The following is a 14,929-nucleotide window of genomic DNA, read 5'->3' on the forward strand; positions in this document are numbered from 1 at the left end:
CTACCTCTTTTGAAGAAAATCTGTCAGCACCTCATTTGTGTATAAATGAACTCAGTCCTGGTAATATGCTATGAATAATTGTTGTCATCATTTAATGTGACCATTTTGTTTTTTCATAGTGCCAGTCTTCATTCCAGTATCTAATATTGTGTTAACTACCTACCCTCTTTCTGATTTCTGTCTGGCGACATCATTTCTTTCCTAGAAATATGACAACTTGATTGTGGTTATTGTTTTATTTTCTTCTTATATAAAAGGTTTGGAATTACAGCAGGATTTAAAATGGTAGTCATAAGACATGTATCATTTAACGGTGATTTATGGCTCTCACTTTTATTTTTATGTGCTCGTTATTCTACGCAATAAAAATGGTACGACAAAACTTTTGTGATGCTGTATAATTGTACTTGATGTTTGTAGCACTCAGGGTTTATTGCAAGCCAATTGCCTTCAGATCTCTTATGAGGTGGTTATTAGCTGGTTATCTGTTTGAAAGAGCGAAGTTAGTCTCCAGAACATATAGTAATGTGGCATAAAAACAATCATGTTTTAGCCTCCATTTTGTAGCAATTTATATTTTATGTACAGTATATTTTTTTGCATTGACCAGTATGATTTAAAAATAATAATTTTAGCACATCCATCAAAAGCCTTAAATGAATTATAAGAGGTATGCAAAAAAAAAAATCTTTCTGTATTTAAAAAAATAAAAGTGTGTGTTATGCAACTACATTTAATGTTTGTGTATTACATTTTGATCCTACATTTATTTCTATTCATTTGTACTTATTTTTATTATTTTTTTAATCACATACAAAACATACAATAATCTGAGATACTCTATTAGTTCATAAATATGTAGTCTGGTAAGACCGGCTGAAATTAGTTATAATTAAAGTATTTGTTTCCCTATACCATTAAGTTTTTTAAAGGGAGACTTGCCATTGAACTAGGGATGTTATAATCTATACATGCAGTGTGGTTATTTAAAATCACAGTATTCTTGAACAGGTAAACTAGGATTCTAATTTGTCCATTGAAAAATAAGGAAATCAGTGGTATGTAAAAAAGAGACTAAAGCTGCAGGGAACACATGGAGAACAATAATGGGAAATATTAGACCGCCATATGTATTATGATACCTCACATTGTAGTTTGACGGGCTTTTTTCCACTTGAAGATAAAATAATCCCTAATGGCTAAGATACTCATATACTTAGAAAATTAGCTACCCAGGAATTTATTTTTCATCTGTCTATATATCTGTCTATCTACACAAAAACACAAGCACACACACACAACAGCTATCTATACATGCATAGACATATGTGTGTGAAAACTATCATGCATACAATATGTAGCATTTTAATATTTTGAAAAAAGGTTCACATTTACTCAGCAGTACTCCAGCCCTTATTTCCTTATGACTCTTTCTCTCCACCCCCTTCCTAAAACTCTGAAGTCAAATTCTGCATCTCCCTTTGTCAGTTTTCTTCTGCCTACCTTTAAACTCAGGAGTCACACTATCGTATGTTATCTTAACGTGCACGTGTCATTTTCTGATGCATATTTTTTATAGAATTAACTTCATTTCCACTTATATTCATTATATTAATATTGCAAGTGACTTTGTAAAAAAAAAAAGAGAAGATTATAGCATGTTTTTAGTTTTTGGGATATGATTTACATAAACCGCAGTGGGTACAAAAACAACTTGCATCTATAGAAGAGTTTTTTTTACTTACATTGTGGTGTCAGTACTACATGTCATACAATGTTTTTCCTTAGGATAAGGTATTCAACCTGCAATACCTGGTTGTTTGTCTTTCTAGAATGTAAGAAACTTTTACTGATGCATTTAATTTGGAAACATAATCTCTACATTCATTTAGATTGTGAGGCATTGTGGGCTCGGTCTATCATTGTGTTTAGCAATTTTCAGGTCCTTATTGGTAAAGTAAAATTTAAAAACACACTTTTTCATCAAAAACTATATACTTTGGCACTGAATATAATAAGGAAGCTATACCAAACTAAAAAGTGTTTATAACTGACATTTGCAACATACCACGCACAATTCAAAGCAGACATATTGACCCACATATGCTGAGGCACTTGAATGTAACCTTCCTAAACCAAAAAGACGAGCGAGATGAAGTACACGTAACAAATACCCTCAGCAGCCCCAAATGATCTCTTTCAAATCAACACATAGAACTACATCTCATGCACCCCTCTACCTTTAAACCCATAAGTCAAGCCACCACACAATCCAACATTCTTTTCATTGGAGACTCCATCGTGAGAGACACTGATATTCCTCTCACCAGGCTGAGTAAGGAGAAAGTCACAGTCATTTGCTAATCAGGGGATGGAATCTGCCACATTACGCAGGCACTCAAATTACTGGACCACAATTACCAATATTAGTCATAGTAAATGTGAGAGGAAATGACCTGAGACACACCTCCCTAGACATCATGGAGCTCTCAGAATGTGTGTCTCAGGCTGGTATGAGCCTAGCATCGAGCAGCATTTTACCTTCACCAAGGGTAATGCCACAATATGAACAAAAGATGATTGACTTTAATAACTGGCTTAGTTTCTGGTGTCATTCTAAAGGGGTGCAATATTTGTCAGCATGTAAGGAGATGGTCAACAGACCATGCTGCTTTTCCAGGGATGGTCTGCACCTCTACCCTCTAGGCTTCTGAAAATTAGCTAAAAATTGTTTTTCTCCATAGTGCCTTTTTTAGGCAATGACAAGACTGAAAGTACTTCTGACATAGCAAATCAACACCAAGAAAATGTAAAGATATTAATGCTCAATGCTAGGAGTCTAAAAAAAAAAAAAAAAAAAAAAAAACCTCCACTCCATAGAAGCTCTCTTTACCATAAAGAATGCTGACATCTGTGCAGTCACTGAGACATGGTTTAAAGCCTCGGAGAGCGCACCAACAGTGCTAGGTTATAATGCCTTCCACACATTTTAGACCAGCTTTTTCACAGGCAGGGTCTAAAGGTGGAGGTATCTCTAATTACATCAAAGTTAAATGTACTTCAACACTTGTCATACAGGACAATGCACTTGAGCTGCTCCATGTTCAAATCACTATAGGCAAACTCCAGTACCACTTCCTTGCAAGCTATAGGCCCCCCTCTATGACCCAGAAAATTAATACCATGTATTTAAACTTATTAGAAACACTACCATCTAAACCAATACCATATTCATGGGTGACTAATTAAACCACTATTAACTGGGAATCCTATACAACACCAAATGTACATGCACAGAGATTCCTGGATTTTGTAAAAACAAACTCCCTGGACCAGATAGTCAATACACCAACCAGGGGTGCAACCATAGTGGATGTGGTCCTCGCTAATATGGGAGAGTGCTGCATACCCCCTACTGTAATGCCTTCCCTGGTAAGGTCAGACCACAAACTGGTCTCCTTTGAAGTAAAAATAAAACCTGGACCCCCAGCTAAAGCTGGAATATTCAGGAGCTATTCTAAGGCTAACTTCCTGCTATTGAGTGAGAACCTGGCAAAATATCAAGCCCCCATAAACCCTGAGGCCACTGCTGCCTATGCAGAACTGTTCACAGGTGTCAGGTACCCTGTACAAACATATTAATGGTGGCAAAGAAGCAGCTGTGTACCCACCAGGAAGAAGTACAGAACTAACTCAAAAAAACAAGGCCCCTTGGTGGAAACAAAAATTCAATAGTTTATATAACAGGAGGAAGAAAATTATGGCAAAATTTAGGAGGTGAAGCACCCAGCAGGATAAATGCACCCTTATTAAACTAAACAAACAATTCAGAGGACTAATAGTCTACCAAAGCCAAATTTGAGGTAAGTTTGGCCTCCCAGGCCAAGGACAACCACAAAGCATTCTTTAGTTATGTCTGCAACCTCAAAAGCAATATACAATTTTACGCATAGCTCAATGCAAATGGAGCCCCCTATACTGAGCCAGAAGACATAGCAAACCTCCTCGCTGACAAATTCATCTCCAACTTCATTCCACTCTCCCCCTCAAACTTCAAATATAACTCCCCCTACTAGCACTAGGGAGCAGGCCCTAATGCTTTCTCTAAGACCAAGAACACTGCTGCAATGGGCCCAGACAGTATCCCAGGATGCCTTCAAAATAGCATTAAACATGACCTATCAGGGCCTCAATTACTATTTAGCTGTGGTCTCCAAACAGGTTTTGTACCTCATGAATGGAGAAAGGCAGCAGTCATCCTTCTGCACAAAGGTAGGCCTTCACAGACCCTGAGAACTGCAGTCCCATAAGTGTCATTAGTCTTATATGTAAAGCCATGGAAATAATTATCATGGAGATGATCAGTAGTGATATAGTAAACCTCCAGACACTGGACTCTACCCAGTTTAGTTTTGTCAAGGACAGATCATGCCTACTCAACATGGTGGACTTCTTAGAGAAGGTCACCAAAGCAGTGGATGAGGGTAAAATCATTCACACTGCCTACTTTGACCTGGCCAAGCTATTTGACACAATGCTCCACTTTTACATTGTTGACAAACTCAAGAGGTTAGGTACAAACCCGTGAGTTACACGTGAGGAGTCCACCTCTACAAAGAGGCCAGTCACAAGTGGAGTCCCTCAATGATCAGTCCTTAGACTGCTCCTTTTGGCATTTATTTCTCAGAAGTCAAGGCCAATGTCAGTGGTCTCTGGCTTACTAAATTTGCAGATGATTGCAAATTAGGAGGTGCCTTTTAATCCCACAAATGTTGAACAGGAGGGCCTGACATAAACAAACAACTGGTGTCAGAGTCATAGACTAAAACTAAATGCCAAGAAATGCATAATAGTATCTTTTGTGAAGTCATCCATCCCTGGTAACTATCATATTGATAACACACCCCTTAGAGTTGACCCAGTAGTCATGAACTTTGGGATACACACAGATAGTATTCTAGCATTTGACCATCATGTGTCTACAGTGGTGAGGAAATCATTCTATGTTCCACAACTTATAAACAAAGGTATGGCATCTAATTCCAAGGAAGTTATACCACTGTATTAAGCATTCATCAGGCCTATCACTGAGTGCAGTGTCTCCTTTTGTATGTACCTAACCAGGCATATCCAACAATTGGAATGTCCACAGAGGTTAAAATGTCCTATGGAGACTGCCTCAAGGCACTATCTCTGGATTTTGTCTCCTACAGGCTTTTGAGAGGAGATATGTGCCTGGTATAAAGGGAATTGTAAGACCCTACTCTGATGGATGCTTGCATATCTGCATACAGCACCAGAATTACCCATTCTAAAGACTTAAACCTTTCCTGTGATATAAATAGAACCTGCTGGAGAGATAGGTATGTATCCCAGAGACTACTACATCTATGGAACAGGCTTCCCATCCATGTGAAGCAGAGTTCCTCCCTAACCCAATTCAAGTATAACTTGGACCGCTGGATGGGAAACTGGAAATTCATCCCTTGTTTGGCACCTGTGTCTCTAATAGTTACAGGTAACCTGTAAATGTTTCATCTTCCAGGCCCTAGCTTGTAAATGTCTAATTTCCCAAGCCCCTGCTTCACTTATCAAGGATATCAGAACTTGTCAGAGATTTGGGATGCATGACTAAGCTTAAAAAGGCACTTGTGGTTGTTAGCCTAGCAAATACCTACGAAGCTATGAACCTATAGTGTAACCAATGGACTTTACCTTCTGTCTACTTGTAACATTGATCATAATAAATTTCTATTCCAAGTTATGCTAACTAATGTTAGTCAGCCAACTGCAATTCCATCTCTTGCCAATTCTTCTACCTTCCCTGTTTGTCCAAATATATTAAAATAATCCACAACTAGGTTCATACCTCTCAACCTCTTAGTGCAAGAAATCTGGACAAAGCCTGGCAAAATGAGGGGACAAAGGTCCAAAACTATGGACATATTTTAAATATTGCTCTTCTAAACTTAGAAAGTTGCTGGAGTAACAGGGTTTGTTTTAGCATGCGGTTTCAGAAGGGTTTGAAGTTTGAAACTGAAATTTATGTCATTATTTATTATGGCAATCCTCAGATCATCCCAGTGATTTGCCAGAAAACCACAGACTTTGAGGAACAGGTGAAAAATATAAGCCAAATATATGGACATTCTGTAAAAATTTGTATAGTAGAGAGGTATGACTGGGTTTAAGAAATCCAAGATTTACCCACAGTTGGCATTTCTTGATCATAAGGGTGAAGCCCAAGTGTTTAAACATGGTCATCTATGGGTAAATCATGCATCTTCTGTTTGCAGTGCCTTTCTCTGTCTCTCTCTTTTTTTCTTAAGACTTCTAGCAGCATGGCCAATCCAGCCACTGAAGTTGTATTGTGTTTCCAAACATTTTTCTATGAAAAATGCTTAATAATCAATGAGTGGACTGATTGGTCTGTCCAGTCAATGTGTCCACTTTTTATTTGTAATAACTTTCACTGTACAATACGAAGTATAAAGCTCAATTATTCTAACTTTTTAAAGAGTGTACATGCCCTATGATACAAATTCCACTATGGCATATATTCAGACTTTCTATGCAAGAACTTTCCATATCCATTATACATGCCGGATACCTCAAATAGTGTCACTTCACATACCCTGTAAAACAATCATTAAATAGATGAGTTCTACAATAATATTACTTACATTGCCAAAATATTACTATCATTTATTTTAATTTTAGACAAAAAAAGGCAGATCTACCCACCTCTACAAGCCCATGCAGCAATCCCACCATATCTAATATGCAAACCTGCAAGCCAGTGAAGTTATATATAAATGCACTATCGAGTATTTCAACTGAAATCATCAAGGGCATTAAACATTATGCAACAAAATAATATCCAACTTCTTTCAACAAATTACATATCTGCAGAGATCAGAACTGTAATAAATATTGCATACAAATATCTCAAACGCTGTCATCAATCCCCTTTTAGACCGCCATTATACAAATGCAGCTGTTCCCATATTAGGTGTCTAGACTGCTCTTAAAAATATCTAAACTAGCTTCAATCTAATTTGGTAGTCTATTCCATGCATTAGCTGTTCTCACAGAGAACCAGTTAGTACACTTCTCATTCCTATAGAATCTTCACATAGGTTGTCTAATGATTCTTTTCCACTTGTTGAAAACCGCAGACTTTCCCAGAAGTAGTCTCTAAATGCCCTATACACCTAAATATGGTCTCTCTTTAAATATCTGTATGAGACCCTGTGCACATTCACATATTTAAGTCTTTCATAATAACTTACATTTTCACATCAGCAGATGGCTTTGGTATATCTCTACTGTACTCTTTCCAGTTTTCTCATACTTGTTTTCTTATAAGTTTCGATTTTGTTATTCCATACTCAAGTGTGGGTTTAATGTAACTAACAAACAATGACTTCATCATTTCTGATTTGGTAGACTCTATGAATATTTTTATACAACCTGTAGTTCTCTAACTGTCATTAACCTACAAAAACTCAAAGCTGTATCTGCTCATATATCCAGGTCCTTAAATGAATTTACAGTTTCAACCACCTTTCAATTTTTCTCCCAAATCTCACATGCATTTTAGATGTATTTATTGGCATATTATTCTCCTATGCCCAGATGGTCAATTTAGTCAAGTTCTTTGTAGACGTGCTATCTGTAACACATGTAATCAGTTTACCCAGTTTCAAATCATCTGCATACAGACTGCAAAACACTTCAGGTTAAAAAGATAGTTCTGAAAGTCACTATCTAAACAAGTTTGGGCCTAGGGCAGAACCATGTGGGATACCCTGACTGTAACCTTGAATTCACCTGTCCAATTCCTGTATTATACTTGCCATGTCCTATTTGTAAGGCATACAGCTGTCCATCTTACAAGGGTACATCAGTACCTAGTTTTAATTTATTGATCAGTGTTTTGTGTATGCCCTGTTAAATGCTGGAGTTAAATCTATATAAATTACATCACAGCACAATTTTTCATTCACAGCTATTATTACATTGTTATAGAATGTCTTGAGGTGGTGGTAGATCTATTTTCAACATATGCATCCTGACATAGTTTCAAGTGCCAACCTTTCCACTTCTGACAATAACATGTCCAATCTTGAGGAATATCCTCATATTTATACAGCTTGGTAAATAATAGATATAACGACACTAAGTTCTTGTAGTGTTCTTGGGTCAGTATTCCTCTCATCCTTGTCATTTGTTTGGATCCAATTTGAACAGTTCTTTTTCAATATAATCTAATTTGATTATAGTATCTGAGGTTACCTAGATGCCATTTAGACAAATTGTCACCCCCTTTTTGGAGCCATGCTGCTTTACATAAGATTTTGTAAATATATGTATAATCTGTTGTGTCTAATAATAAATTTTAGACTATACGCACAGTTTATCAGTTTGTATGTCTTTATTCCTTCCACATCTTCTATATCTATAAAAAGGATACCTAATATGCTCAATAATTTTACATAAATTGTCTTTATTTTTTTTTCTTGATCTTGACTCACAATATGTTTAATTTGTCTGTCAGCTTGATTATTTTAGTTTTCAAAATTGTACTTCAGCCTCTTTTCCATTTCTTATATTTTTTGTCTTTCACTTTAATTAAGTAATATGTTCTTATGGAAATATATCCTCCTGATGCTTTTATACAGTCTCTACAATTGATGTTATCATTGAACATATAATAATCATGGGTCTCTCAACTATCTTTAATCGCTGTCATAATACCACCACCTGATATTTTGTTAGAATGTCTTTACAGTAAAAATATTTACACTCTGACTGTTTTCAAATCATTGTTCTTTAACCATGTTTCACAAACAGTAGCAACATCAGTCTTATGAGAACATAGCAAATTTTATATGAGAGGTGTACATAACCTACTAACAGTCAGAGAGTCCTTGGAGATGAGATAATTTGTACAAACATGAATAAATACAGATCAGTTATTCCTTACATTAAGGCTTTCTAGGGCTTGTCTCGCATCCTTGATTTTTTGCTTATGGCAAGCATAACACTATTCGATGTTCATTATCTTCTCTGCAAATACAAAACATTTTAGTTTTATTGCCATGATGAAAAGTAATCTACTTCAGAAAGTACTTCCTTCTCATTTTGTATAAGTTGGCCCTCAGGTCATTTATTGTCATAACCTAAAACAGCAGTCTTAAGATTTTTAATCCCTTAATGAAGCAGATTGTATTCCAACACTATAAAGGATTATCTTCCCATATGTAGACGAGATGGTCTCAGTACAAATAGTATAGCAATGTAGTATACATTAATGTTCAACTGTCTGGACCAATGCATACCAAACACTAATACTTAATATGAAATTCATCTCGGAAGTTGTCAGGTCTTGATGATGTTTTATGTATAACTTTGGCTCACTATCCAGGTTATTTGAATTATTTAAAAAAATAGACTGTGGAAACAAAATAATATAATGCACAATTTTTCATAAAAATATCTAACAGTGAGTGACAATCAGAGGCATCATTAAAAATGTGCTACTTCTTCCAGACTTAATGACAAGAAATGACAGTATTCAAAAGGTGATTGCCTGAAGGAATCTTTACAGTTGTAAGGGTTAAGCCCATTGCCTACTTAGAGTTGGAAGTGTCTCTTGTCATGGAAATTCCAAAATAACTACCCTTGGCCAACACTTTTTTATTTTATTTGTTTCCCAGGATAGAGGACTGATCTCCATGTACCTTTTTCAGACACAGACTGGGAGCGGTGTCTGGTTAAGTGACTTTCTGAGAGTGATGCAGTTAGGAAATGGAAATTGAGGGAATCAAACCTTGTACCACACGACCACCAGAAATGGCTTATAGACATCTCCTTAATCCTCTAAGTCAACTGCCAGCCACTTCAACAAGATAATTGTCTTACAAGTTAACTGCTGCTCTTTGTATGCATATTGATAAAAATTACTTTATATTATAGCTTGCTCTCTTTAGTAATTTTTTTGTAGCAAATGTTTTCTAATGTTGACTAGGCTGTTCTTCACTATGACATCATCAGAAAGGTTTATACATTCTAAAGAGCCTGCCAACAACTGAGTTATTGCATTTTGTACTGGTAATAAACTGCATGCACTGTGCTGCTTGACACCTTAGACTGAGACTGAAGTTATTTGCCTGCTAATTCTGGGAATTACTTAAACTGTGGGTGTCAAAGAAGTGTATTTAGCCTTCATGAGATATGTACCCTGTTTTCTTATAGGTTCATAGTTGCTTAGTAGGCTACTGACCTGTGAGGATCTTAAGAAGCCTAGCCTTACATTCCTATGGTAGTTGCTAGTGCTTATCTTTTGTTTACAAATAACCTAGGCAGTATAGGGTAAACAAGGATATTATGAGACAGCCACATTTATCCCCTATACATGTGGGACAATGGTACTAAACTGGGGGTGGGTTATGAGTCACTGCAGCCTCACATGGACTTACAGGGTAACCAGTCAGGCATGCAGTAGTGAGAGGTATTCAAATGACAGCTCATCAGTACACATCTTCAACATTCAATATAAAGTAGGATGAATATTTATGCTTTTGTATTTTTCTGCATTAATCTCTCCAGCTGAGTGTTATTCATTATCTCAAATTAACTAGTTTTGACAAAGTTCAAGTAATGGTCTAAAACAAGATGGAATAGTTATCTTTAGGCTGTAAACAGGCACATCAATTTTTTTTTTGTTGCTGAAAGAAGTATTTTTTTCATATCAGCAATACATAATTGTTAATCTTAAATAATTTGTAAATCAATACAAAATATCTATGCAGATGATTAAATTATAGCACTTTCAATATTTCAGTTTACATGTAAGCCAATGGACTATGGCACAGTTATTATTAGCTGAATGTCCCTTTTAACCACTGCTTCATAACCATACAAATGGAGTTACTGCTATCTATTGTAATGAACTCCAAAAACTAGCTTTCTAAAAAGATGAGGGATATTTTCTTCCTTGCTGTCTTAGGATTCAGTACCTAAAGAAACATGTTCCCACTTACCCTTAGGCTGCAGTTTATCAGTACCACTAACGACAGATGTGGAGAAGGAAGTGTCCTACTGGCTTTAAGGGCATGCTGAAAAATCAGAATATTGAAAGGTTGATGCTCAAGACTGCTCTTTCCATTTATAAGGAAGCTTGTCTATAGAATTCAGATAAAACTGCTGTCTTGTTTATTTTACAGAGACATAGCTGCATCATTAATGCTGATGAAAATCTTGTAAGTTCCCTGATTTCTGGGCTAAAGGTTTATGTGAGTTTGCTGATATCTTTATCCCTGACTATAATGTATTGACAATACATGCTATATTTTTAGTTTTCCTAGCAGCTGTGTAGTCTTGAAAGACTTTTGGAGACCGTGTATTTTGCTTCCACAAACAAAAATAGTGCTGGCTAGCTTGTCCACTTGTTTGTAAGCCAAACTCTGTGTTAATCTAATTGCTCAGTAGTTATTTTTTAGTTCATTTCCTTTGTCCTAAATGGTGATTAGACAGAATCACTAGATCTTGTGCATCTTAAGCAATTTAGACTGTTTGGATAGTGTCTGCAGTGCTGAGTTTGTTTGTCAAGAAAATGTCCCATGTTTGAAATTCTGAAATGCATAGCACTTACAAACATTTAGGAATTCTTACATGTGAATGTTGTAATGCGGTATTAATGTGTGTTTCTTTAGCAAGCAGCAAGATACAGTATAGATTATATTATTATTAGGCATCATTTGAAACCAGACAGCCTTAATTTGAACCATACATTATCCATCAAAAGAGTCCACTGGTAAGTGTGAAAATGTATTATTGTATAAAATGTTAAGGCAATGCAGAAAAGAATTAGCAGTTGACTGTCTGAATGAATTTAAAATTATTGTCTTTTTTTCGGAAACATTAACTTTTCAGTAGTATACAAAGTGGCTACTGGCAACACACAGCTATAATATAGATGTATGGGCAGAAGAAACTGACCCAGAACATCCTGTTACAAGCTAGCCAAACCCCGTACTTCCTATGCCCCAACAGAAAAAAGACAATGTTACACATTTTCTAATATTAAAATAAATGTAACTTTATCAGTCTTAAGCTTGCAATGCACGATGTGAAATACATTTAAATGTTTTAACTGTCTCCCGATAGCTAATACTTCATGCATTTTAAAAGCCAAAAACAATATACCTCGTAGTACCACAAGAAGGTGCATTTCATATACATTATGGTGGTTAACCACTTGCCAGAATTAACATAAATATGTGTAACAGGTAGAGTACTAAAATAACACTCAGATTAAAGATGGATTACTCAGTAATGCAGACAAATGTTTATATCTGATAATGGTTATAGATTCTGTGCTTTTGCTGTTTCATAATGCATTGTGCCTGCTTTTATTGTCCATGTTGGTGAAGCATGCTTAGAACACATTTTTTGCTTCGCATTGGATTAACTTTAATTACTTAAATAAAATGTTTGCATAATTAAATACTTGTGGGACACTGGCTTATTTTGACTAAAAAAGTTGATAAATGCCTTTTGCCAAAAGGAAAAAGACAACTATTCCCTATCTACAGAGCCTTAATCTATTCTTGTGAATGTTTCTGCATTGAACATATAACTTTGCACGAATTGAGTACTTTATTTGTGCAGACGTAAAGTATTACTTTTACTTAGGAACAGGAACATCTACTAACCAAGATAAAGAATTTTCAGCTTGTTAGTACATGGCTGAATAGGAGTAGTAGCAATTTATCAGACAGTATTTGTCACTGACAAGAAAGCAGTCTGGCAAATTGTCAGGATCTGCACATCAATTTTTTTTTTGCCTTTATGAGAGCATTCAGGACTTGTTCAGAGATTATCAGAGTGGGTGGTATGTGTGTGTGTGCTAATAATTCAGGGAAAGTTATGAGGAGACAAAAAACTGATATCCGTACAGCTGAGTTGTGTTTTTATGGTTAAGTGCAAAACTAGTAACCAAGTGTATTCTGTGTAAACAAAACCCAGAAACTGTAAACTTGACTTAAAATAAAATTCTTTATTCCAAGTTGATTCGAGCTAATTAATTCAGATTAAGTACCTTCATCTGTTAAGACTTCATCTGAACCAAAATGTATACTATCGATCACTGTATTTATATCAATTATAGATGAATTTATTATTTATGTTCTTAAATGTTAAAACATTCAAATAAATACCTTTAACACACTGAATTAAAATAATTCAATGTTTGGGTCTTAAATAATATAAAAGATATTGTTTTATGGGAATTTTTTTTTTAAAAAGCATATGTATGTTTATTAAAAACTTTACAATTTTGCAATCTGTTTTTTAAGGATAGGAATAACTGAAATATAATTATTCAAACCTGGATAAGATCCAGCATCTAACCGGATGTGCCACAATAGTTCTTTGTACTTCATGGTATTCTCCGAATCGCTCCTCCTCTCAGTTGAGAGAGGTAATGTTCAATATCTGAAATAAAAAATGTTTTAACCCATTACAGATTGAAACACATCTAAAAAGGACATTGTTTTCTCATTGTTTTCACAATATCATAACAATGTTCATAAATTATTTTATTTAAAGCCGCCTCAGTCTGACATAAAAACAATACAGGTAGAACAGACAGCTAAGTGAACACTCCCTTTGTTTGACAGTTATATTTTTGGAAAAAGATAGTGTCTACCCAAATGGATGAGTTTTAACATAAATTTATCTTGGTTGGTAATATAGGAACAGAGTTTACAGGTTCCACATTTTGTGGTACCTTTTATACTGGCCTTTTTGTTCTCATTTTTGTCATAACTATTCCATTGTTCCAATAAATATTTTATATTACTGCCAGTTTTATATACAAATAGGGGCTTTTCTCCAATAGTATTCAAGTTAGGATCAGATGCACTTAAAATGCTCCAGTGTTTTTTTTTGATAATGTTTTGCACTGATTTAGTCTTTGAATTGTACTCTAAAACTAATGTGTTATTGAAATATCTCGAGTCTTCCCTCTATAATCTCTTGAGTACTTTCTCCCACATTGATGTCAACCATACCAATCCTTTCCTTAGGCTTAATAGTGAGCAATTCCTCCTCTAAAAGGGGTTTGAAGTCAGTTGTCCTTGTTGTAATTTCTTTTAAGGGGTCCATAATAAGTTTTTTGTGGTACGTCTCTGCATTAACATGTCTATTAAAACCTGCTCCTCTTTAAAAAATATATTATCCTCAGTTATAGATTGTCCTTTCACTAAGCCCTTCAATAACACAGGATGGTGCTGACTTTTGAAGTGCAAATAATTACTGAATGTAAGTTTTCTGTAAATGTTAGAAGAAAACTTCCCATTGTTTTTATATATGCACATTCAAAATAGTTTATTGTATCATGTGATACAGAATGAGTGAATTTTAAAAATGTAGTGGCCGCAGTGGTACAACGGTAGGGTTGTTGCCTCACAGCAAGAGGTGCTCTGTTCGATTCTCATCTGGAGTGCCTTCTTTGCAGAGTCTGCATGTCCTCCCCATGGTCAAGTGACCTCTGAAAGACATGCATGAATGGGCGTGCCTTCGCTGAAGGCCGGGCTGGCATCTCAGCACCATAAATATCTACTGCCAATCATTAGTGGACTGGAGTTCCATTGTGGTGACCCCTAACCATGAAAATCCAAAAGACAAACAAGTGGTTTTGTTAATATACTCAATGAACTGCTTTATTATCACTGTATTACCTTTCCATAAAATAAAGATATCATCTAAGAATCTCAAATAGAATATACAATGTTTACAAAAATCAGTATCAAAAATAAATGTACTTTTGCAGGTCAGCATAACCAGATTTGCAAAAAGTGGGGCACAAGCTGCCCCCATTGCCACACCTCCTATCTGCTTGTATAATTCACCTTTAAAA

General features: G+C 35.5%; 1 long non-coding RNA gene across 1 annotated transcript in view; it reads right to left on the bottom strand.

Annotated features, from left to right (window-relative positions):
* LOC122790083 overlaps positions 1–14,929 on the bottom strand; it is a 291,592-nt gene that overhangs the window by 60,267 nt on the left and 216,396 nt on the right. Inside the window, exon 2 of the long non-coding RNA XR_006362919.1 lies at positions 13,397–13,503. This is a non-coding gene — a long non-coding RNA (uncharacterized LOC122790083). The remainder of the gene's footprint in view (positions 1–13,396; positions 13,504–14,929) is intronic.

Source organism: Protopterus annectens, chromosome 15.part0, assembly GCF_019279795.1.
Source record: "Protopterus annectens isolate FY-2018-M chromosome 15.part0, PAN1.0, whole genome shotgun sequence".
In the NCBI taxonomy this organism is placed as follows: Eukaryota; Metazoa; Chordata; order Ceratodontiformes; family Protopteridae; genus Protopterus; species Protopterus annectens.